This window comes from Hyaena hyaena, unplaced genomic scaffold (genome assembly GCF_003009895.1).
Source record: "Hyaena hyaena isolate Hyena2069 unplaced genomic scaffold, ASM300989v1 scaffold_358, whole genome shotgun sequence".
NCBI classification, from domain to species: domain Eukaryota; kingdom Metazoa; phylum Chordata; class Mammalia; order Carnivora; family Hyaenidae; genus Hyaena; species Hyaena hyaena.
Genome location: NW_024080992.1, coordinates 827,562 through 853,353, shown reverse-complemented (window position 1 = coordinate 853,353; position 25,792 = coordinate 827,562). Strand labels below are relative to the sequence as shown.

Below are 25,792 nucleotides of genomic sequence, written 5' to 3'. Positions count from 1 at the left end.
CACAAAACTAGGTCGTTAAAAATATAAACAAATGAAATGTTGCTTTATCTTTGAAGTTATGCTTTTAATTAAAAATATTTGAAAATTCAGGGGTACCTGGCTGGCTTATTTGGTAGAACAGGCAACTCTTGATCTCAGGGTTGTGAGTTCAAGTCCCATGTTGGGCATGGAGCATACTTAAAAATTATTTATTCATTTAAAAAATTAAGTGAGGATCATTTTTTAAAAATTTTTTAAAAAGTATTTATTTATTTTGAGAGAGTGTGTGAGAAGTGAAGAAACAAAGAGAGAGAGAATTCCAAGCAGGCTTTGTGCTGCCAGCACAGAGCGTGACACAGGGTTTGAACCCATGAACCATGAGATCATGACCCAAGCCAAAGCCAAGAGTGGGATGCTCAACCAACTGAGCCACCCGAGTGCCCCTAGGTGGGTATTATTAAAAAAAATATTTGAAATTCAGAATTTAATGATAGCTAACCATTTTGTGATTTCAGTTTCTTTGTCTTTTAATTGATCAAAAAGCAGAGTGAGTTCACTGTCTTTTGAGAGAGATGAAGTAAAAAGTAAAATGCCTTCTATGTATGACTTGTACAAAAATAGATCATTTTTACAATATGAATTTTTATATTGACTGTAAAGAATGAGAACAATAAAGTAGGAGTACAGGCTTAATAGTTATTTTTATTGAAAACTGAATTAGTAAAACCACATATACATTATCAATTTTTGTAGGAGATCGAGCCCAAATATTTAGTGTACAGATACTGCTTGGTTCACAAATTCATTTCCTTGATAGGTTGATGAATTAGGCTCTGATCAGTAGCCACAAATTTCACACTAATCCACCTCTTTCATAAGTTTACAAATACAACTGGTTTCCCTCAGAAGGACCAGGTGAAAAACATGGAAGAGAGAAAGATGCCAAGGTGCCAAGACCATAAAGGTACAGTGCCAGGGTGCCTTCGTGGTTCAGTCAGTTTTGTCCAGCTCTTGATTTCAGTTCAAGTCAGGATCTCATGGTTCATGAAATTGAGACCCATGTCAGGCTCTGTGCTGACAACTCAGAGCTTGGGATTCTCTCCATCCCTCTCTGTCTGCCCCTCTCCCTCACCCCTGCTCCAGTGAGCTCTCTCTCTTTCTCTCAAAATAAATAAATAAACATTAAAAAAAAAAAAAAAAGAGGTTCAGTGCTATGAAGAAATGTCCTAGAAGCAGGACTTTCTTTCTTTCTTTCTTTCTTTCTTTCTTTCTTTCTTTCTTTCTTTCTTTCTCTCTCTCTCTCTCTCTCTCTCCCTCCCTCCCTCCCTCCCTCTCTCTCTCTTTTTCTTTCTTTCTTTCTTTCTTTCTTTCTTTCTTTCTTTCTTTCTTTCTTTCTTTCTTTCTCTCTCTCTCTCTCTCTCTCTCTCTCTCTTTCTTTAATATTTATTTTTATTTTTGAGAGAGAATGCATGCACATATGATTGGAAGCCAGTGAGCAGGGCAGGGGGGGAGGTGCAGAGAGAGAGGGAGACACAGAATCCAAAGCAGTCTCCAGTCTCTAAGCTGTCAGCACAGATCCTGACACAGGGCTCAAACTCACGAATCCAGATCATGACCTGAACTAAAGTCTGACACTTAACTAAGTGAGCCATCCAGGCTCCCCTAAAGCAGGACTTTCTACACAACTTCACATAATAATTTCACAGAGGTCTTAAATTCCAAATATGTTAGGTTCTATCCCCAGAATTTGGAGGTAATGTCAAGGTCAGAAAATACCACACTTTGAAACTAAAGCTAATAAAACTTATATACTTTCAGGTCTAGTCCAGTGCTCTTCATACTGGAGTATGCTCAGCTCTGGAAGTTTACAAGGAGTTTCTAAGAACTATGTGACCAACACATAGTTTTTTTTAAAAGAGAATTAATTGTCAGGCTCTCAACTTCCATATGCACTATTTTTCTCAAACTGAGCTGCTGAAGAACCCGCCCCCACACTGGTTTTCTTTTCCTACCTTCCCCTTGCAAAAACCCTTCTCCCCCTTCACCAAAAAAACAAAACAAAACAAAAAACCCAAACAAAAACCACATTTTACCCACCCCTAATCTTAACTGTGTCACATTGCTGCAGGATGGAAAGGGGCACCAGAGACACAAAGTAAAATGTCCCTAATTACTTGGTAGCTATAGTTGTACACATGGGTTTCAACTTTTCTTTTCAACAAAAATGAAGAAGGACCTAACTACAGTGTCAGCTAATCACTAGGTTTCAAGAATTGATCACTAAGGGTTTTTTTGCATGTAACTTGGAGTTTAAAGGATTTGTGACGTAGTTAAAACAAAACCCCTTCGGTTCCCCTCATCCATAATTTTTTGTGAACAAATATTCTCAGCACGTCTCAAAAAAAAAAGAAAGGGAATAAAATGTATGACAAACTATTTTTTACCCTAGCAAACAAAATTCTTACCAGATGACTTAGTTGGAGAAACTCAGCTAATTAAGAAATATATTTTCAGTAATGTTTATGTCATGTTTAATATCAGTATATTTATGTTGCTTTAACGAAGTGTGCACTAGTAATTATAACGGCAACCCGTTTCAGGATAGTTGTACATTTAGGGTTATAGAATTTTTTTTTTTTTTTTTGAAAGACAGAGAGTGGTGGAGGGGCAGAGAGTGAATGAGACACAGAATCCGAAGTAGGTTCCAGGCTCTGAACTGTCAGCACAGAGCCTGACACAGGGCTCCAACCCACAGACGGTGAGATCATGACCTGAGTCGAAGTTGGACGCTCAACCGACTGAGCCACCCAGGCACTCCAGTTATAGAAATTTTTGAAATTGAATTTCAATTGATAACAAACTTCTGAGCATAAATGTCATATTATAAAACTGTGTGGAAGTGAAATGGAAGCAAAGGAATAATGTAAATTTTCCAACAGTTCATATATTTTTAAATGAATGATGGTGAATATCAAATAATTATATAGATTCCATCAAATGAATTTCCTTCCTCCCTTCCTTTTTTTAAGTAAGCTTCACACCCAGCTCAGAGCCCAATGAGGAGCTTGATCTGAGGATTCTGATATCAAGACCTGAGCTGAGATGAAGAGTCAAATGCTTAACCTACTGAGCCATTCAGGTACCCCTGAATGGATTATTCTAAGAAGATATTTTATTTTGTAATGTCAATGTCTATAACATGCCAGAAATGACATTCATTATAATAATTTGATTTTACAATGAAAATATCTCAAATGCTACCTTAGAAATGTATGAAAGGGTACCTAGTATTTCACAATTATTTTGAGGAGGACATTGATCTAGTTCGGTGTTTCCCAAATGCTATTTTTTTACCAGTTGGAAATGAAATGAAAAAAAAATCTAGAAAATTTTTCATAAAGTTAAATTTGTTCAATTTAAAAGACTATTATTTTAAATTATATCCATTCTCATGGTTTAGAGTTAAGATATATTTTAAAATTATGATGTTAATGGATGGTAGCTTTATTTTTAATGGTTTTTGCTTCATTGCTTTCTAAAATGTTTTTAAAAAGTTATTTTTACTGACTCAATAATTCAAAACCCTGAGAGAACCACTGGTCTAGTAGAATATAAATAGGAATGTTTATTTTATAAAACAGAATATTTTGGAATTATTGAGGAATGGAGGTATTCAGTTTGCTGCCTTGTTTAGTGGACATAACCAACAAGCATTTTAAAGACATTTTTTGAGTTTCTACTATGTACCGAACACCAGGATTTAGTAGATACATGATTGTCCCAACCCCCAAGCACCTCCTATTTCAGTGAGGGAGAAGAACATGTAAAATTAACAGTTATATTTGTTAAGTGTTGATAGAGTTAAGTACAAATTGATGTGGGAACATGGAGGATAGAATGATTATTGCTGGTTTTAAAAATGAATTGCAGGGGCACCTGGGTGGCTCAGTCGGTTAAGTGTCCGACTTCAGCTCAGGTCATGATCTCACTCACAGTTTGTGGGTTCGAGCCCTACATCGGGCTCTGTGCTGACAGGTCAGAGCCTGGAGCCTGCTTCAGATTCTGGAGCAGAACCTCTCTCTCTGCCCCTCCCCGACTCATGCTCTGTTTCTGTCTCCATAATAAATAGACATTAAAAAAAATTAAAAAGAAATTGAATTGCTAGAGAATATAGAGGAAAACAGGAATTTTACCAAAATATAAGGAAATTTATCCTAGAAGTAAGAACATTTTAAGTAGTTCGAGTGTTTTCGGACTCTAGAAATGCTTGAGGTGAGATCTGAAAAGAAAGAAGGGGGAGAGATCAATACAAAATTTGTTTTTTCTCCTGAAAGCAATGGGAAGACTGAAAGATTTTTTTAAGCAAGGAAATGACTAAATCAGATACTTTGTAATAATATCTAATTCCTAATTAGAGGCTCATCCAATCACCTGATATTTAATTTGGCCTCCTATGTAGATTTATCCACCAGGAAGAAACTCTATTAGTAAGCAAGGTAAGTTCTCCTTCCAGATAAATGTCCTACTGAGAAATAATGAATTGGCAATCTATTCTGAATTGATTTGAGATAGCATCCAAAATCTAACATATTTTAAATATAGTGAACAAGCCCAGTTTGGGGATGCCCAAACCTGAGTTGCAGATCTAAGACACTATTGATCAACAAATTATTTCTACTTCTTAAGTCCTGCTTAAAAACCTAGTGGGAATTCTGAAGACTTTCTCTATTGTCACCTAAAAATTGTGTCTCTATCATCCTCCCAGGTATACTGAGAATTCAGTAGTAGTGATGGAAATGACTTCATAAAAGATGTTAATGATAATTTAAAAATCTTTAACACAACTTCCAGGAATGAAGACGAAGCTCTTCCAAACATTTGCGGTCAACCAGTAAAAATTTGCTTCGAACTTTGATACATTACTCTTGCAAACAAGAGCCATAAAGAATGACTGTGTCCCTCTACCTCTGTTCTCAAAAGGAGTGGGCCAGACAGTGTGGGTGGAGAAGGAAAAACAGAAGCACCTTTGGAGAAACTGCTCAAAGTAGTCGCACTACTTACAGTGGCTCAGCAGAGTCTTCTGTATGAACAAAGACAGTCAGCAGGAGTGAGGTAAGTTGTTTTCCTTTTGGTGAAATGAGAATCAGTTCATTAATTTCGGCTTGATAAGTTTTTTGACTGCTCTGAGATATATTCCCCTAGGCCAGTCACAGGCAGTGTTGTACTGTGCAAAGTTATTATGCCTCACTGGGCAGTGGAACAATTAGGCTCACTGAACAAGTACAATTCAGGTCCAGCCTACTTTTTTCTTCTGTTTAAGTAACCTGACCTAACAACCGTGGGATTCTGTTGTTGACTCTTAAATATTTCATGATTTTCAGTTTGCTCAAGAGACACAAATGATCAATTCATGATTCAGAGACTTCTTCCTGCTCACATGCTCAGTGTTACATTAGTTAATACATTAATGTCTACAAAGATATCCACAAAATGATAGGCATATAATTTTACTGTAGAGTATTTCTTGTGAGTCTTGGGAAGATTACCTAATATCTTTAGTCCCTGGTTTTCTCATTTCTAAAATGGAATTAATAATAGAAAGGTAGTAACCTTTCTAGTCTGTTGTGAAAATTTAATGAAAGTATATATGTAAGGCACTTAGATCAGTGCCTAGCAAATATAAACCAACAGATTAATTTATTCAGTTTTGCAAACACTGAATGCCAGGTAGTAGAGATAAGTACTAGAGATAAAATGGTGAGTGAGAATAAATAGTCTTGCTCTCATGAAGCTTACAATCTAATGGAGGAAGTTGACAATCAATCACAAAAACAAATGGAAAGAAGAAAGAGAAGGAGAATGGGCTTTTAGAAATAGAAAGATTAGACTTGGATTTTGAGGGTGATCAGAGAAGATTTCTCTGGGAAAGCGGCATCTGAAAGATGCTTGTTAACGTGGTAAAGTGGAGAGATGGCTTTCCAGTCTGCGCGGAGGCCTGCAGAACAATGTGTCCTCACAGGTGTGAAGGACAGAAAGCAATCCTGAGTGCCTGAAGCAGTTGAGGAAGGGAAGCAGGATGTGAGAGAAGGTGGATTTGAGATGAATGGATGTGATGCATTGAATAGCAGCTTTAAGTGTGTCGTCTTGATAAGAACAATGGGAAATGGCTAACGGGCTTTTGAATGAGGTAGGAGGAAGGGACTGCATGAATACCGTGATCAGATTTGGATTTTGAGATCATTTTGGCTATAGAAAATGGATAAGAAGGGGACCAAAGGATATAGAGAATATTATAAGAGATGATGAAAACGTGGACTCAGCTAATAATGGTAAAGTTGGAGAGAACTGGACAAATTTAAGAAATATTTAGGAGGGAAAGCTTATATAAATTGGTGATGGCTTAGATATGGGAATTAAAAAAGAGCAAAGTGTGGAGGATGACTCTTAAGTGTTCACCATTCACTGAAACAGGTAACCTCAGAAGAGCAAAATTTGGGAGTAAAGTTATGAATTCATGCTTTGGAAATTTTATTTTGAGGTTCTTTTGAGATATTTAAGAGGAGATGTTAAGTAGGCCAGAGCTCATAGGATATGTATGTATTCGTGTATTTACATCCACACACACGCACATACATATATGTCATCTGCCGAGTAGGTGGTGACTTTTTCACCTATAAAATGAGCACACTACCTGCCTCATAGGAATGTTGTGAGAAATGAGTTCAAGAGGCTGTACATAAAGTGCCTACTTGTATATCAATAATTCTGAGGGGCTAAGAGATCCGAGGAAAAGGCACTGGTACAGTAATGGGAAAGCGGGATGGAAATGGCTGGTATGATGATGGGAGAGCGGGATGGAAATGCCCGAGGAAATGCTGCAAGAAGTGTCAGAGGAGCTGCAGCCTGAAGCCAGTGTGATAAACACAATAGTGTTTATACCACTTTTGAAGGTTGATCACTAGATTCTGTTGGCAAGCTACTTAGGTGTTTTCTAAATGAAAAATTACTGAATCTGAGGTCTGGAAAGGCTCTTATTAATATTAACTACAACATTATTCAAGGCAAGTTTTCATGGAAATTCATGAGCATTTACTCATGGTTACTAGTCCAATGTGGTAAGGTCAATGAAAAATTCCTGGAACTGAAGTTGAACTACAGAAAGAAGGGAATAAGTGTGTTCCAGGAGGAGTGAAGAATACAGAGACTTAAAAAAGCACAGATCTGTAAAGCAGAGTGGAATGAAAGGGGATGATACTGGAGAGGTTAAGGGACCGAATGATGGAAAGCAAGTAAATGATGGGATCTGTCAGAAAATTGTAAACAGAGAAATGATTGGACTTGCTTTTTAAAATTTATGTATTTATATACTTAAATCTTTTGTTTACTTATTTATTTTGAGAGAGAGAACACCTGTGCACACGAGTAGGAGAAGGGCAGAGAAAGAGAGAGAGAGAGAGAGGGAGAGAGAATATCCCAAGCAAGCCCTGTGCTGACAGAGCCTGACATAGGGCTAATCCCACAAACCTGTGAGATGATGACCTGAGCCGAAACCAAGGTTCAGACCATCATATAGACCAGAGAATGGAATTGAAGACTGGAGACACAGGGCTATCAGTTATGATAGTAGAACAAGTAAAAGATAGAAACCTGATGTCCAGGAGGCCATTTGGAAAGTAGTCTGGATTAGAGATACAGAGGATTAGATATATAGATACATGTTTGGTGATTATCAGTTTATACTAGGTCATTTAAATCATAGTAAATGAAATAAATTAAGGACAAGATATAAAGGGAAAAGAGATGAAGAATTTGAAAAGCACCCTGTGAAACAACATCATTTAAGGAATAGGTAAAATAAGAGGATCCTGGGGTGCCTGGGTGTCTTATTTGGTTAAGCGTCCAACTCTTGATTTTGGCTCAGGTTATGATCTCACACTTAGTGAGATCAATCCCCCTGTAGGGCTCTGTACTGACAGCATTGAGACTGCTTGGAATTCTCTTTCTGCCCCTCCCCTGCTCGCACATGTGTGTTCTCTCTCTCTCTCTCTCTCTCTCTCTCAAAATGAATAAATAGATTAATAAGAGGATCCTGAGGTCTCCTATCCAATGATTTTTTATTCTTAAAAGTTCTTTCTTAGGTCTACTTAGATAGATATATCATGCTGTAATCAAAGTCTGTTTCTTGTGTCCACTCTCCAGTTGAGATAGAAAGCAGCTGTTCATCATCTTGTGTATAACAGCCCTTCCTGTGCTTGAATACTGTTATTAAGAAACCTGGTAGTCTTCTCTAACTTAGGCTAAATAATTTCTAGCTCCCATTTTCCCAACCCTTTAATCATCTCTGTGACTCTCCAATCCCTTCCACTTTCTCCACATCCTTCTTTAACTGTGGAGCCCATTACTAGGTGTGCTTTTGAGATTCACTTTGAGGATTAAGGAAGAATTCTCTTAAATTTTTTATATGGTCACTTTATGTATCCTAGTGCTATGCTTGGATTTGTTCCATATCAAATACAGGATTTCTAGTAAATCAGCTATTTTGGCTATTTATGTCTAACCAGCTAAATTTTTGTATTTATTAATATTAAATCCCTGTTGATTGTGACATTTCAAAGAGATTATTCTCAGCACCTTTAGGTGATTGAATGAAATCAGTTTATCTGCCCTAGTCTCAGTTTGGGTAGGAAGTAAAAGCTCTGTACTCCATGTACTTGCATAGGGTGACATAGATGAAGCATATGTTCTTTTTCATCTCCCCTTTCTTGGTTAAACTGTAGAGTCAGATTAAACGGTCAATGCAAAGGATCCTCACATGTCTATTTCCCCTACTCCACTGTGAGCTCCTTGAAGAAGGAACACAGTTCTGGTTATCTTTATATTCTCAGTTCGCTTTTTTATCTCAAGGAAAATCACATTTGATGCCTGCCTTAAATCAAGTGTGGAAAAGGACGGTCCTGACCAGCAGTGGTACTCACTTTCCATCTTGCTCGTCAACTCCAAATGATTGGTAGTAATTTAATTATTGCTGAGCAACGTGATTAGAAGGATTCTGAAGCAGGGTCCTAGATCATCAACAAAGTTGTGTCAAATTAGAATTGTCGAAACTTAGGACTGGGATTTGGAGATTGGAACTGGCCTGGGTTGAAGAGTGCGACCAACTTCGGCTGCGCCCCCGGTACGGGGAGTTGACACGCCCAAAAAAGCGAGGAGCAGCGCTTGGTTCAAGAAGGGACTGGAGCACCGTCACTCTCCTCCCCACCACCGCCAAGGCAGAGCTCCCGCCTGAGGCAGTGGATCACGCCACGCCCATCCCTGCCTGAGAGGGCTACCTCAAGAAACAAGCTAGAGTACATAAGGTGGAGAGTCCCAAATATCACTACGAATAGGAAAATAAAATAACCAAGGTCCCAACAAGAGAGACCAAGGGATACCATTCAAAAAACACTCTCTGAAAGGATAGGCCCTGGAAAGTCAGAGTCTTCTTGGATATAGCAGCGCTCATAGAAACAGAGAGCATAACAGGTCTTTAAAACCAACAAGAGCCGGAAAGCTAACTAAAATGACGAAACGAAAGAGCTCTCCTCCAAAGAAACTCCAAGAAGAAATGACAGCTAATGAACTGCTCAAAACAGATATCAGCAGCATAACTGAACAAGATTTTAGAATAATAATGGTAAAATTAATAGCTGGGCTTGAATTGTCGAAACTTAGACCTGTGAACTGCTCTATCAAATTGTTTACCTTGGACATGGGACATAAGAGAGGAGGCACAGGTAGCCTATATTTGCCATTAAAAGCAACAGGAGCTATGGCTTCATTGCTAAACAGTGCCTTGGTCCCAGACAAGTAACGGACTGCTTCTGTGAGAAAGAAAATAGCACTTTGTTCGGTTTATAGATCATAGTGAAAACAACAGAAAATCTCAGAGGTCATGGCTCTACTTAAAAAAAGACAGACAAAACTATTCACCCACTCATTTTGCCCAATTGCATAAGGCCTGTCTTTAGTAGCTCTTGGAAAGTGTGTCAGTGCTAATCTGCATGGTTGCCACACATGATTCTGAAATGTCATTGTAAGAGTTTTATTTATGTTCTTTTCTTGAAGCCTGCTCTGAAAATAGTTTTGATTTCACTTAACATTCCACAAAAATAATAGAGTTGCTTTTAACTAATCAAAGTATTCAGATGCTATTTTAAAAGTTCCATAAGAAATCAATATGTTGGGGGTTATTGTTGAGCCACTGGAATGTAAGAAATATTCCTGAAGAATTGTCAATACATTTCATTTTAGATACTTTGCTTATCTTTGTTGTTGTTCTGCACTTCTTCGTTTAACATAAGTGTCCATGTCTAGACTCTGAAGACAGCCTCAAAGATACATAAATTAATGATGAATCAAACACATTGATCTACTCATGGTAGGTACTGGATCTAAAGTCCACAGTTAAAAGTGGAGATAAGCACTCTAAAAGTATAATTTCACAGTGAGTCGAGAGGGGAAAATTCTCGCTACATTCTGAGTTGCTTGATCCATTGACATGGTTTTAACTGCCATTTGGTAATGACATCAAGTCTATAGCTATATGTCAAAACATTCTGCAGAGCGCTTTGGCTGCTACGTGTATGTTTCCCTTACACCTCAAACTCAAATCTAAGGTTACTGAAGTCGTTACTTCCTGTGAAGCCTACTCATTCTCCTGTATTCTCTGTTGTATTTGGTATGGCACTATGCTTCACCATTGTCTTTAACTCTTCCATTTTCTGTATGTCCCACATTCAATCAATTACCAACTCTTATGCAATTTACCTCCTAAATAGTTCTTTTTTTTAAATTTTTTTTTAATGTTTTATTTATTTCTAGGAGAGAGAGAGAGACAGCATGAGCAGGGGAGGGTCAGAGAGAGAGGCAGTCACAGACTGAAACAGGCTCCAGGCTCTGAGCTGGCAGTCAGCACAGAGCCCGACGCGGGGCTCGAACCCATGAACCGCGAGATCATGACCTAAGCGAAAGTCAGACGCTTAACCGACTAAGCCACCCAGGCGCCCCACCTCCTAAATAGTTCTTGAATCCTTTTCCTACCCCCAATGCTGCTATCACTGTCCTAGTGAAGGCTCTCATCATCTCTCCTTCTGAATACTATGACATCCTCTTAACTAGACTTCTAGTCTCTGGTCTGGCCCTGTCTATATCTTACTATTTTGTTTTCCTATGTAAACATTTCAGTAAATCATCATTGTTTGTGAGATAAAGTTCAAGCTCCTTAATATGGAATTCAGTAATTCTATGATCTGGCCTCCATCTGGCTTTCTATTTTAATCTCTTATCATTTCCCTCCACTTCTTATCTTTCACACTTTGGTCTCTAGCAGTGGTGCTATTTCTATCTGGAACACCATTCTTCTTTCTACCCTCTTTCTCATCATTTAATTAATTACTAATTATTCTTTAATAAAACCTACCTCAATTATCATCTCTTACTAGAAAGTCTTTTCTGTCTACCTACTGACCTACACACACACACACACACACACACACACGCACCTCTTTATGCCTTTGTAATACCCAGGATCCCTCCTATCATTGCCCTTACCACATTATATTAATATGCCTAGGCGTGGATTTGTCTGCACCACCACCATGAACTGTCTAAAGGAATATTGTGTCATATTTACTTTTGTATCCATGACACACTAACATAGTCTTAGTTTTTCTGTAGATGATGATTGAAAAAATGAGTGTGTTATTAATAGTGTATGCAATAGAATACAATTAGAAGCAATATCATCAACTTGAATTTGCAATGGATTATATTGATACAGTTAACATAAAATAGAGTGACTAAGCAAGGACAGTAACTCTCCTTTATACTTTTAAGTCCCCTAAAAATCACTGAAGTCTGTAATTCAAATGAATATAGCAAATATGAATGATTATCTTTAGTGCTAAATTATCATAAATGACTAAGTAGTATATTTAAATGTTGCTAACTAGTCAGAATTGTTAAATAACACACTTCTAAATGAAAGTCTATATATTAGACCAAAAAAAAAATTTTCCTGGGGAAGAACATTCACCTCTTAGAAGGAAAATCTGCAAAAATGCATGGCTGTTACTCAAAGCACAGGACAATTAGAGTCATCAATATTACAGAAATAAAAAGAATGGCTAGTTATACCTTATTCTTTCCTTTATTGCCGGTTTTCAATAAAATACATCATTTGAGTTCTAAAAGTATATATTTTTTCTCTCAATGTTATTTCCATTTTGAATGAAAAAATTTAACTATAATCCATAATATTTTTATTTTACCTAAATTATCTCCTACACCTCCTGGCCCCCAGCCACCACCCTAGAATTGTAGGATTCTAAATAAAATGAACAGGATAACAATTTACTACTTGGAGAGATCTCAGAATCTAGGCCTTCTTTTGATTCGTAACTTTCTCCATTTATTCTCTCAGGTTAATTATTTTCCCTGCTAGCATGTTTTATGGTTGTGTGTGTTTGTTAAATTGTCTACAAATATACTTGTACAACAAGTTTATTGAAAACCCTTAAATATTACAAGACAACTACAATTTTTCTTTTTTTTTTTTTTAAGACAACTACAGTTTTAAGGTCAGTTAGATTTCAGTTTTGAAATGTTTACTCATATTTTTGTTTTTAAAAAGAAAATCCTGAAAATACTTCTTTGCTGAATTTGGAGTACCTTTTGAATTTTAACAATTCCTTCTTTGAATGTTTTGGTTATTGCGCATTCTATTTTTCCTAGAAAATACGTTCTTCATATTTTGCTCACTGAAAATGCAAGCATATGACCATGACTAAAATATCATGGGTGATGTCGGGTGAATGTTACTGCTCTCAGAGATTTCAGTGAGGTCATACTAAGAAGTTGCAGGAGCCGCACTTGCTCTGTTAGAACTCTTTGTTGTTCCATTTAATTTTTACCATAGATAAATTTAAAATGAGATCATTTCATGTAAAATTTAGTTTTCATATCTCAGGGACAATCTTAGTAAAATGTGGCTCTTTCTTGAACTTTCTTGAGACAAAAAGATGCTCTCTGTCTTCTTAAATATGTACAATTATGCCTTTGGTGCCACTTTCTAAAGAGCCTGTGCCTGCTTTCTAAAGGATATCAGTGTTTTTAACCCTCATTCTCTTTCAGTTTGGAGTCAAAATTCTTTATGGATTCAAGAATTTCACATAGGGAAAATTTAAAAAATATATAACAACAACAGATGAAAAGAAAAAACTATAAAAATAAAACAAAATAATAATTTCACATAGGTTTTTTTTTAAACTAACTTTTACAGTCAGAATAATAGTTCCATGACTCTCAAAGATTCTTAATAGATATGTGTTGAATGAATTAACAAAGCAACCAATCAGTGACATATAGAGGATGATGTGCTTTAAAATTTTCTGAGTAATCTTTTAAATATGTAATAGTGGACATCTATTGTTTTGTCTACCAAGCGATTGTTCTAGGATAGCCCCACCCTTGATTCCTAAGGAGGTGTGGGGGAGGCAAGTTCCCATGACATTGCTGGACATAGTGGTGGACCCTTGAAACAAGCTAGGCCAATGAATCCCAAGCTTTTGGAACTTTTGTTCTAGAAAATAAGGTCAATTACTTTCTAATGGTGGAAATTACAAGACATAAAGTCTGGCAGGTGTTAGTGGTAGCTTAGCAGTCTAAATGTGGGCTCTGAACTTAAAGAAACATCCAATGGCCAAAGATGGGACAATATGAGCATCAATAAAAATAGTAAATGCAATGGATTGAAACAATCAAATACATTAGAATCTGTGAGCTCATAATGCCACCAAAAATTACTAATTGGTTACCTTTTGCCATGGAGTCAACTCATTATTTTGAATACTAGTTAAAAAAGGAGAATAATTGAGGCTGTATGTTGCCTTCCTTGAATTTACTACACATTAGGATAGCTAAATAGTTAATAAAGAAAATTTTTCTCTGTAGGACTATTCAAGCTAATCAGCAGAGAAGGAATGATAGAATAGATTACACTCAACTGCATGCGCCATAATGAGCCATGTGATACAATATCTACTAGCCATACTCAGTCATTGAGCACTTGAAATGGGGCTGGTCCAAAATGGGATGTGTTATAACCAGTGGTATACTGGTATATGTTTAATAACTGGTTCTCTGAGGTGGAAAATACCCTGCGTTGTGATGTTTTCTGTGGTGTAAATACTACCACCATAGCCAATTTGGAGCTACCAGTGGAATGTCCTGAATGTAGAGTTGGGATGAGATGCTCACAGTCAGCTCTCATTGGCCAGGGCAAGCCGAGTGTAACAGCGACCAACTATGAGTGGAAGAAATTACACCAGACTTTGAAAAAATTAGTATGAAAATAAGAATATAAAATGTCATTATATTTTTAGTAAGTGTCAAAATGATAGTATTTTGGACATATTGAGTTAAATAAAATATATTATTAAAATTGTTTTCACTTTTTTAAAAAATAGGGGAACTATAACATTTAAAATTACATTTGTGGCTCATATTATGTTTATCTTGGGCAGTGCTGCTGTGGACAGTTATCATTGCTGACTACCAACATATCAGCCTGCTTAAGATTTTCTCTCTCTCTCTGCCCCTCACACTCATGCTTTCTTTCTCATAAAGAAAACTAAAGTATAAGAATTCTTTGTCTTTTGCAAGGGATGTTAATAGGTGTCATGTCGTGTACTATTCCTCTGTATTTTATTTTTTATGAGAGAGAGAGAGCATGAGCGGGGTCGGGGAGAGAGGCAGAGGATGAGAGAGAGAGAGGGAGAGAGAGAGAATCTTAAGCAGACTCCCCACTCAGTTTGGAGCCCAACACAGGGCTCAGTCTCACAAACCCTCAAAATAATGACCTGAGCTGAAATCGAGAATTGGTTGCTCAACCAACTGAGCCACCTAGGTACCCTTGTATTTTTTTTTTTTTTTTTAGAATGAGAATATTATTCTTGGTCACTGTCACCAAAAGTTATTTCTGAATTCTCATTTTACTTTAATTCTCTATGTCTTATGCCATCTGTCAATTTCTACTTCAGATATAATTATCTAGATCTTATCTAACCTAAAAAAGTATAGGCCCTTATAAAGAGAGAAAGAGGCTTAAGAGATATGGCAATCATGTGTAATGTTTGGATACCATTTGGATCCCAAAACAAATTAACCACCTGTAGAAAAAAAGTTATGAAACAACTAGAAATTTTAACAAGGACTGAATATTTGATGATATCAAGAAAGTGTTGTTAATTGTTATATCTAATATTAGTGTTGCCATTTATGTTAAAATTTCTCCTTCAGATATATGCACTGAAATAGTTATGGATGAAATGAAATTAAGGGATTTCCTTCAAAATAATCCAGTGGCAATGGGAAGTAATTGATAGGGGTATACATGAAACCAAAGTGAGTATAAGTTGATGACTGTTATAGCCAGTGTGTGTGTGTGTGTGTGTGTGTGTGTGTGTTCCTAGATTGTCATAGCTGGATTAGTCCATGTGTGGGATTAATTGTACTAGTTTTTCCACTTTTGTGTATCTTTAGAATATTCCATAATAAAAAGTTAATGGGCCCTGGCAATCGATGGGTAGGATTTGAATCCTGGCTGTGCCCTTAAATTCATGACCTTGAACATCTTACTCACGGTCATCATCCTCATCCATAAAATGAAAATATTAGTTATATCTACTTCGTAGGTTATGAAAATTAAAGTAATTAATATAAAAGGAAGGAAGTAGAAGTGTAAAGGAATAGAGACTTGAGACTGTAGGGACTGATGTGATTCAAGTTCCTGGGTTTGATTCACCATATTACTCTCTTTAGGTCCCATAAAACACTCCAGAATCTTCCTAATCAATTCTCCTTTTTTCTCAAACAGGTTAAAATTTGTATCTCTGCTTCTTGCAGCTAAAACAGTGCCAGCTGATAGAGAAACATATACTTTAATAGTCTATGAATTTGAGGTTTGTTGTGTGTCTGCTGGGAGCAGCCTGTCTGATTGGTTACTTTTCTGGAGTTGCTACTTGGGCTCCCGGATGGTAGCCTCTCAGTTTGGGTAGGGTATTTGATGGAGTTTTTTGGTGGTTTTTTGTTTGTTTCTCTGTTTTTTTTTTTTTTAAATATTTTTTAATGTTTATTTCTGAGAGAGAAAAACAGGGTGTGAGTGGGGGAGGGTCAGAGAGAGACGGAAACACAGAATCCCAAGCAGGCTCCAGGCTCCAAACTGTCAGCACAGAGCCAGACGCGGGGCTTGAATTCACAAGACATGAGATCATGACCCGAGCCGAAGTCAGACACCCATCCGACTGAGCCACCCATGTGCCCCTCTCTGTTTGTTCTCAGAGACTGAGTGTAAGCAGGGAAGAGAGGCAGAGGGAAAGAAAGAGCATCTTAAGCAGCTTTCACAATCAGTGAAGAGCCTCACCTGAGCTGAAATCAAGAGTTGTAGGCTATCAAGGCACCCCAGTATTTGATAGGTCCTCCTTTTGTTATCTATCTAGTTTGTTAATTTTTTTAAGTTTATTTATTTATTTAGAGTGTGTGCGTGTGTGTGTGTGTGTGTGTGTGTGTGTGTGTGATCAGAGGAGGGGCAGAGAGAAAAGGGAGGGAGATCCCAAGCAGGCTCCACACTGTCAGAGCAAGAGCCTGAAGCGAGGCTTGAACTCACAGAGGGTGAGATCATGACCTGAGCCAAAATGAAGAGTTGGACGCTTAACTGACTGGGCCACCCAGGCACCCCTATAATTGTATTTAAATTAAAAGATTTAGGGTGGCGTTGTTCTTCCAGTAGTTGTATGTGTGAAATAATAATACCTTGTTTTTCAAAATACTCTAGAGCAAGTTTCATGCATCATAATTTCCACAGTATCATGATTTATTGGGGTATATGAAGAAATTGATGCCATTTTTATTTCTACTTATTTATCTATACAATAAATCAATGTAGAGCTTACCAATATTTGATGATTTATAATTTATGGGACTACTTACTAAAAATTTATTTTTACTAATAGGCATGAAAAATCAAAAAACGTTTAGACCAAGGACCTGTAACTAGGCGTAATCTGGCTCCTACCCCAGTCTCCCTGGGAGGGCAGGGTCCCATATCCCAGAGCACCAGGGCCCCCTCTCTGAAAAAGAAATTAGAGATTACTATTCTCAGCCAATGAGTTTCAAAACTTTCTTTATCACAATGGGCTTATACAGCCCATCCCAAACCTCATTCTTCAGCTGCTTAGTTCTTGATGGTGTTCACTCCCCACACTCTTCTTCCATCTGGGGTCCCAGTGCCACTAATTAACACCACCTTCTTACTTATTTTGAAAATATGGCCAGTCATTCCAGAAGCCTTCCTATCTCATGCTAATACAATCTGTCACCAAGTCCTATCTATTCTATCTCCTAAATACTTCTTGAATCCATCCCAGTTCTCTCTAACCAATGAGATATATTACCAAGTCTCACCTGTGCTATTTTAATGACACAACCACTGACCCACCCACAACCTCCCCCACCCCACGCCTAGTAGTCTTTCTGCATTCAAACTGATTTCCCTCCTATATTTCACCAAGCAGACATAGTGATCTCTTTAAAATACAAATCTGGTGTTTCCTTCTCTGGTTTAAAAGCCTTTAATGTCTACTCATTTTTCTTAGGATAAAGTTCTCCCTTACTACCTCCGCTCTCTTTTCCATGTTCCACCCAAAGTGATTCCCTTCCAGTTTTCAAATACTATGCTGCTTTCTGCCTTAAGATGTAATGGTGTAATATCAAATGTAATGCTCACTCCGTCTTCAACCTCGGTACCTACTTACTTGACTCACAAACTCCTATTTACCTTTCAGATTCCAACCTAAATGTCAATTGCTAAGGACTCTTCAGAATAGTTCCGGTCTTCAACTCTCAATGTAGCCTGTGCTTTTCTTTTAAAGCATGTATATGTTAATATCTACTGCCCCACTGGCTCATAAGGTTTGAGGAAACAGGAACAATGTCCCTAGTGCTGAACACAGCATCTGACTATTTGTTAAATTAATGAATAGATATGTATATTTAACTGTGGTTAATTCCATACCCTGCCTATTTCCCTAAGTGACTACTTTGGGTATAAATTTTCTGCTTATTCTCATCTCTTTACTAATTTATTCTATAAATAATTGTTCTAGGTACCACTCTCTTTCAGTTGATTTGTGGCTCTTATTTATGTCTCTCAGGATATCATTTATAACCAAACAATTTGTAAAGTTAAGGTTTCTACCCAAACTTGAGTGCTAGTCACTGTACTATCTACCACTTACAAATTGTGGAGATTTGAAGCAAGTTAACTAATTATATTTATTTTGGAGAGTTATCTTGAGGTTTAAGTAATAGAAGGATAATAAAACAGTACAGTTCATAGCACCTAGTTGGAGCTCTGTGAATGTCCTTTTCTGTCTGGCCTCAATAAGTTAAAGAAAAAGGACTTAATCCTTGCTCCCTCCAGGGTATAATTCTGAATCCCTTCTTCCTAAATACTAATCAGATAGATCTCTGAGCGAAATCCAAAGAGGTCTCTCCAATTATAATCCCTTATTAACTTAATGAGTAATTAAGTTTATTGTTTGGTGAGGAAAAATTGGATCTGAGTTCTGTAATTTAGGTTGTTATCTGTGTGCTTAAAAAAGGAGAAAATTACAATTTTCCATGAATCTTATCCTGTCTTTCCCACAACAATCAAATAGAAGATCCATTTAGTGGTCAGGTATAGAGTTAATTCTGGAGCCAGGCAGCCTATCCATGAAGCTACTATGCTGATGTAGGCATGAAGTGAGGAGGACCTGCTGCTAGGACTAGAAAGAAAGGGGAGAGACAGGAGAAATACGCTATAGGGAGGCCTTTCCTGATGATCAACCTAAAGTAGTTACTCTCTACTTACGATTTTGTTCTAATTTTCCATGAGGCACTTACCATTATCTGATATTTTTCTCCTTGGCTTCTTTATTAACTGTCTCCTTCCATTAGAATGTAAGCTCCAAAAGGTAAGAAATCATGTGTGTCCTGTTTGCTGTTATAGACCCAGCACCCAGAACAAGGCATGGCATAAAGCAGCACTCTGCATATATTTGTCGAAAGAATAAGTTGTTACTGAAAACAAGAAGTGACCAAATGTAGTCAAAATAATTTTAAGGTTTAAAGCTTGACCAAGGTAATAAGGTACCAATAACAAGGAGAAATAGTCTTACAGAAGGAGTAGGGGCATTTTTGTTTTACTTTGTTTTCTTGTAGGAGAAGATATGAGTTTTAATAGTTTTAGATATGGTGAGCTGAAATGATGGTAAATCCTAAAAGGTGAACATTTCTGACAGATGGCTACTTATACTACAGGATTCGTTGAAATTGAGATTTAAAGCAAACCAAACCCACTTTAGTTCCAGGACCTTTGCTAGGCCCTAAGGACACAAGGGTGAACAATAGTCTCTGCCCTCTGGGAGCCCATAATTAACAGAAGGAAATAGATAACTAATTCTGATATAAAAGTTACAGTAACAGAATGATAAACACAGTGAAATGGGAATACAGAGGAGGAAATACATAATTCTGCTGACATTGTAAAAGTCCAGGATGTCTTCCCAGGGTGAAAAGATGAGTACTAAACTCTAGGAAAATAAAACTGGGGGAAAGCCCTGAGTTTGATAGTAGTATTCATGTACAACACACAGTGTATGCTCAACAGGTCACTGCAGATGACTGATGGGCATGAGGCCAGGTACTGATTCTTCTTTTTTTAAAAAAAAAAAAAAATTATTTATTTTGAGAGAGAGAGAAAGAGAAAGAGAGAGAACGAACCAGCCAAGAGGGACACAGAGAGAGGGAGAGAGAGAATCCCAAGCAGGCTCCACGCTGTTAGCACAGAGGTAGATGTGGGGCTTGATCCCACCAACTGTGAGAGCATGACCTCAGCCAAAACCAAGAGTCAGACACTGAACCAACAGAGCCACTCAGGTGCCCCAGGTACAGGTTCATTTAAAAAGAGAGTATTCAGGGGCACCTCGGTGGCTCAGTCAGTTAAGCAACAGACGGGAGTTCAGGGCCCACGTTGGGCTCTGTGCTGACAGCTGAGAGCCTGGAGCCTGCTTCAGATTCTGTCTCTCCCTCTCTCTGCCCGTCCCCTGCTCATGCTTGCCTGCTCTCTCTCTCTAAAAAATAAGAAAACATTAAAAAAAAGTATATCCCTGTCTATTTTGCTGATATTAGAAACCATGCTTCTGAAGAATTTTTAGTAATATGAGAAAATTATTGTACTAAGATGGTTTTTAAAAAGGATGATACAGGGGCACACCTAATTTTATAGTGTATTATTTTTTATTTTTTTATTAGTTTATTTTGAGAGAAAGCAGAAAAGGAGCAGAGAGATATATGTGTGCTTTCTGTTTCCTGCTTCATACTCTTCTAAACTGTCAACGTTTCTATAAGGAACTATAAATATTGAAATGTGAAAAATGTAGTTATAGATTCCATTTATTCATTAATTCACTTAACAGGTAAGTATGTGTTTAATGCTTACTGGGTACTTCCCTCGGTGCTAGAATTAGAAGCTTAGAGGTTATTTAAAATAAGCCATTCATCTGAGTGGTTAGAAAGACTCAGAGAAGATATACGACAACCTTTGGTAGGTAGTTAGGGATGGGACTTGAGCAGGGATCAGTCTCCTCTGGTTCTGGACTCTTTTCATTTCATCATCTTGACACTGTGTACAGGAAGGATGTGATTTGACCAAACACGTAATCAAATAGCAGCATGTCCCTTAGAGGGTATTCTTCCATATATACCTTTGATACACTAACTTCACACATTTTGCATATTCAAAAGTTCTGTTTTGTAAGTATTCTTTCTCTATTCTGAACCCTTCACAGGCTGCTCATTATTTCCAAAATAAAATTTAGACTTTGTACCCTAAAGTTTAAGGCCTTCTCCAGTCTGATATTTGCATACTTTACAGATATATTTGGTCTGCTCATTGCTCATGTATAGAATATAACAAATTTATCAGGTGTGCTCTTCATGCTCCATGACTATTCTCAGCTTTTCTCCTATTAAGTAATTTTCTCAACAGAGTGTGTGGCAAGAGGAAGAAAGAGCTAGTGGCTGTTCAATGAGTGGCCAAACTGTCATAAAGGCTTAACTTTTATTTCAGTCACTACTTCACTGGTAGGTGATTATTAGTAAGTGATTTTGGCTTCTTTGAAAAGCCTATACATATTATAGGGGTATTGTTCATTTCTTCGTTTATGAATTCTCATAAATTCACCAGGCTCTATGTTTGGTACTAGGCATTCATCAGAACAAGATGGGCATAGTCTCTGTGGTCCTGGATCTAGAGGGAAAAGACAAAAACACAAAGTAAGTTAGAAGTAAACAAAGTCATTACAAAATTGTGATAAATATATATATTTTTAAAGTTTATTTTTGAGAGAGAGAGAGAGAGAGAGCATGAGCAGGGGAGAAGCAGAGAGAGGGAGACACAGAATCTGAAGCAGACTCCAGGCTCCAAGGTGTCAGCACAGAGACTGGCGGGGCTTGAACTCACAAGCTTGAACTCACAAGCTGTGAGATCATGACCTGAGCCAAAGTGGATGCCCAACTGACTGAGCCACCCAGACGCCCCAAGAAGTAGACGTTCTTAAGACATATTTTGGAGGTAGAAATTATGAAGACGTTATAAAGTAATGAACTAGGCAAATTTAGTAAACCACAAAATACTGTAAAACCTTTGAGTTTTATTACCACCCCTCTGGGCCTTATTGAACTAAGAGGGCTCCACTGACTTACTCTGCTGCCAGTGGGGCACTCTTTATACTGTCTCACCTATCTTAGTCAACTAAATCTGCCCTTCTAAAAAATTTACCTTGTTCTTAAACTCATTTATTCAAAAATTATTGAGCTCTTAGCATAAATCTAAAGGTAAAGGATTTGAATGTAAATTGATCTCAAACATTACATATTGTTTTCATTCAAAGAAATACTTTAAATACAAAAGAAGCTCCCTTATCAAACTATGAGAATTATATGCTAGCGTAAGCAAAGTATGTTGATAGAGAATCAGAACAGAATCATTTTTTTTTGCGCTAGAATTTAAGGTTACAGAGACTCAGCATTTTTATGTCTAAGTAATGACAAATTAACTGAGCAAAGATTTTTAAAAATAACCATTGCATACAAATAAGTCTTTGATTTTATTTTTTATTTTATTAAAAAAATTTTTAATTTTAGAAAGTGCAAGAAGGGGAGAGGGGCAGAGGAAGAGAGAGAATCTTAAGCAGGCTTCGTGCTAACAATGGACTAGATCCCACGAACCTGGGATCATGACCTCAGCCAAAATCAAGAGTCCAATGCTCAAATGACTGAACCACCCAGGCACCCCAGATCTTTGATTTAAGAATCTTTATTTTACTAATAAAATGTAGTATAGTAAGTTAATCTTAGTGAATTTTCCTATATCTTAGTAAGCCCCAATATGCATCTATACAAACAAGTTTCCCTACTTCCCAAAACTAAATGAAAAATGCTTCTTTTGCTCCAGTTTAACCTGGGCATTCTTTGAGGAGTTTTGAATTTCAAATAGATCCAATCACTCCCAAATAATGATAAAGTCTAACCTATCTGCTAGTAAGCCTTTGTTTAAAGTAAATGGATTAACATTTTCATTGTTGGGATTTTCTCCAATCTAGGTTTGATAGATTATCAGCAATTAAAAAAAACACAAACCACTGCTCCATCCTTAGCTCATTCTCCTCATTTCACCCCGCCTTCCCAAAACTCCTTTCTTCCCCACAAGATCTTCCCCCTAATGCTGGCAATAGTCTAATACTTTCCTTTAATCACAATTGCAAAAGTTTTTCTTTGTTGAAAAACTTTGATAAATGTTTGTCTAATATTATTTTTAAGCTCAGTTATCTCTTTAATTTTTTTTAATATGGAGAGAGTTTAATTATTTCTTTACTTTCCCAATAGCATTTTCAGAGCACTTATAGTACTAGACAGACCAAAACAAGATTTTCGAGAGTTCATGCCTCTATCACCTCAAGGGGTGTCCCAATGGTCTCTTTGCTGCTTCATGCCAAAAGCTGTGGCTAGGACTTCTGAGAGTCTGTTTTTTTATGTAATCTTTTTCATTGCTGATTAGCTGCATTGGCTCCAAAGGAGAAAGTAACCTAAGTCCTCTTAACAGGTCTATACAAGTTATTGGGGAATATGAAGAGAGTTTCCAGTGCATGATCAGACCTTGTCAATAAGGCTTTCTTTCTTCCAAAGATATAGACTCTTTCTAAATTTTATTTTGACAGGCTTCATTTTAATTTTGATGACAACAATGAATATTATGGCCTCTTGGCTGGTATCTCCTTTTTTTTTTTTTCCATTTCTTCACAATTTGGTCAAGTGTATGTTCTCAATCTCTGAATGTTTCCTAAACACCGACATTTATAGCTTACATAATTTCATTGTCTCATCAATAATGGAAAATTGAAAAGTAATTATAGTAGATCTTAATCTATGTTCTCTGATATGCATATATATATGTATATATATGGATATAAATTCTGAATGGCAAAGTTTCCATTTATTGCTGTCTCCCTTTGTCCATCTATTCTGACCAGATCTCAGGTGTACATCAGCTATAAGCAACATGACCATTTTTTACAAGAAGAAGCACATCTACATTCTGACAAAAAATGGTTTTATAGCAATGACAGCCCTACACTAAATCCCTGACTTTCTAAGTAGAGCTAGAACTTTCATTGTCAGCATGGAGATATTGGGAACTTTGGAAACTGGAGAGGCATTTGAATGCAGAAGAACCGGCTCAGAAGGAGAGTCTCCAGTTTCCAGTCTGAGCTGGAGATTCTAAGCAAGACACTTAGCTTCTCTGAGCCTCAGCTTCCCTTCCTGTTAAAACAGAACAATTCTGGGGTGCCTGGGTGGCTCAGTCCTTTAAGCGTCTGTGCTGACAGCTCAGAGCCTGGAGCCCACTTCAGATTCTGTGTCTCCCTCTCTCCCTGCCCCTCTCCCACTTGTGGTCTGTCTTCTTTGTCTCTCTAAAAAAGAAATAAACATTGAAAAGGAAAAAAAAAAGAACAATACCTTAACAGGTTCAAAATCATAGCAATGTATTTTATAAAGTGATATGTTAATTGTTGCTATCATTCATTTAAAAGTAAAGGCAACAAGGGGCGCCTGGGTGGCTTAGTCGGTTAAGCGTCTGACTTTCACTTAGGTCGTGATCTCACAGTTTGTGGGTTCGAGCCCGCGTCGGGCTCTGTGCTGACTACCAGCTCGGAGCCTGGAGCCTGTTTCAGTCTGTGACTCCCTCTCTCTCTGACCCTCCCCTGCTCATGCTGTGTGTCTCTCTCTCTCCTAGAAATAAATAAAACATTAAAAAAAAAAAAAGTAAAGGCAACAAAAAATGTTAAAAAGTAAAGGCAAACATTCTACAAAAATAAATAAAAGTAGGAATTTAAAGAATCAAACTTTGGAGAGCCTGGGTAGCTCAATCAGTTAAGCAGCCGACTCTTGATTTCAACTCAAGTCATGATCTCACAGGCTATGGGCTGGAGCCCTGCATCAGGCTCTGCGCTCAGAGTGCAGAGCCTTCTTCAGATCCTCTGACTCCCTCTCTGCTCCTCCCACCCAAAAAAATAAATGTTAAAAAATGTTTTTGGAAAAGTTTTTTAAAAATTAAAAAAAATCAATCAAACATTGGAGACCCTTCCAAAAATGTCTTGTCCTCATCTGAATTTCCCCCCTTTCTGTTAAATTGCATTACGTCTTCCTTCCAAAACATAAATGTTTGAAATAATACACATTCCCTGTCATATTTTAAAAGAGCTCTGCAAATAGCCAGAGTTAATCAGTGATTCACAATTAGATGTGTTTTTTTTTAAATGTTTTATTTATTTATTTCTAGGAGAGAGAGAGAGACAGCGTGAGCAGGGGAGGGTCAGGGAGAGAGGGAGTCACAGACTGAAACAGGCTCCAGGCTCTGAGCTGGCAGTCAGCACAGAGCCCGACGTGGGGCCTGAACCCATGAACCGCGAGATCATGACCTAAGCGAAAGTCAGACGCTTAACCGATGAAGCCACCCAGGTGCCCCCACAATTAGATGTTTTGATGGGAAGTTAAGACAACTACACTGAGAGTAAGGGAGTTATATTAAGGAAGAACAAAGCAATCATTAGGAAATAAGACATTTTCAAGGAATTGGAATAGGCCCAAATGGAGGGAAGTAGTGAGGACTTGGGACATCAATGGGACCTTGAAGAATCACCAGCAAGAGAGAGAAATGGGGAGAAAAATGTGGAGACGACAAAACAGACTTCACATTTTCTAGAATTTTCTCATTATATAGAAAATGGGGGAAAGCTCTCTTTATTCCACTGTCCTCAGTTATGCTTCTAGGACCCAGCATTCAAGCAAGTGATATATATATAAGATTAACCAGGTTTTTGTGCACTTGCCTAGGAACTCAACCATCACAGTGTTTCTGAAAGAAAAATGTATTCCAACTTCCAAAGAGCCAACCCTCAAATGCATTTTTGGAATGCAATCTGTTTGAAAGTGAAATAACCAGGCAGCCTGTATAAGTTATCTTCTGAAAGAGTTTGCAGTTAGAAACATATCAGCTTCTGTGCAAAAATGTTTTCTAATGGTGGCTGAACCTTTTGTAGCTATCTTACATATTTTTTGGAAGGAGATGGGGTTGAAATATATAAATGAGGTATATAGATAAAAAACATTTAGGTAG

The 25,792-nt window shown here is 37.4% G+C and overlaps 1 long non-coding RNA gene across 1 annotated transcript in view; it reads left to right on the top strand.

Moving 5' to 3' along the window:
* The window catches only part of LOC120243860, a 30,615-nt gene extending 6,693 nt beyond the window's left edge, over positions 1-23,922 (top strand). The window contains exons 4-6 of the long non-coding RNA XR_005531409.1: positions 4,960-5,091; positions 21,324-21,393; positions 23,649-23,922. This is a non-coding gene — a long non-coding RNA (uncharacterized LOC120243860). The remainder of the gene's footprint in view (positions 1-4,959; positions 5,092-21,323; positions 21,394-23,648) is intronic.
* The last annotated feature ends 1,870 nt before the right edge of the window (positions 23,923-25,792 follow it).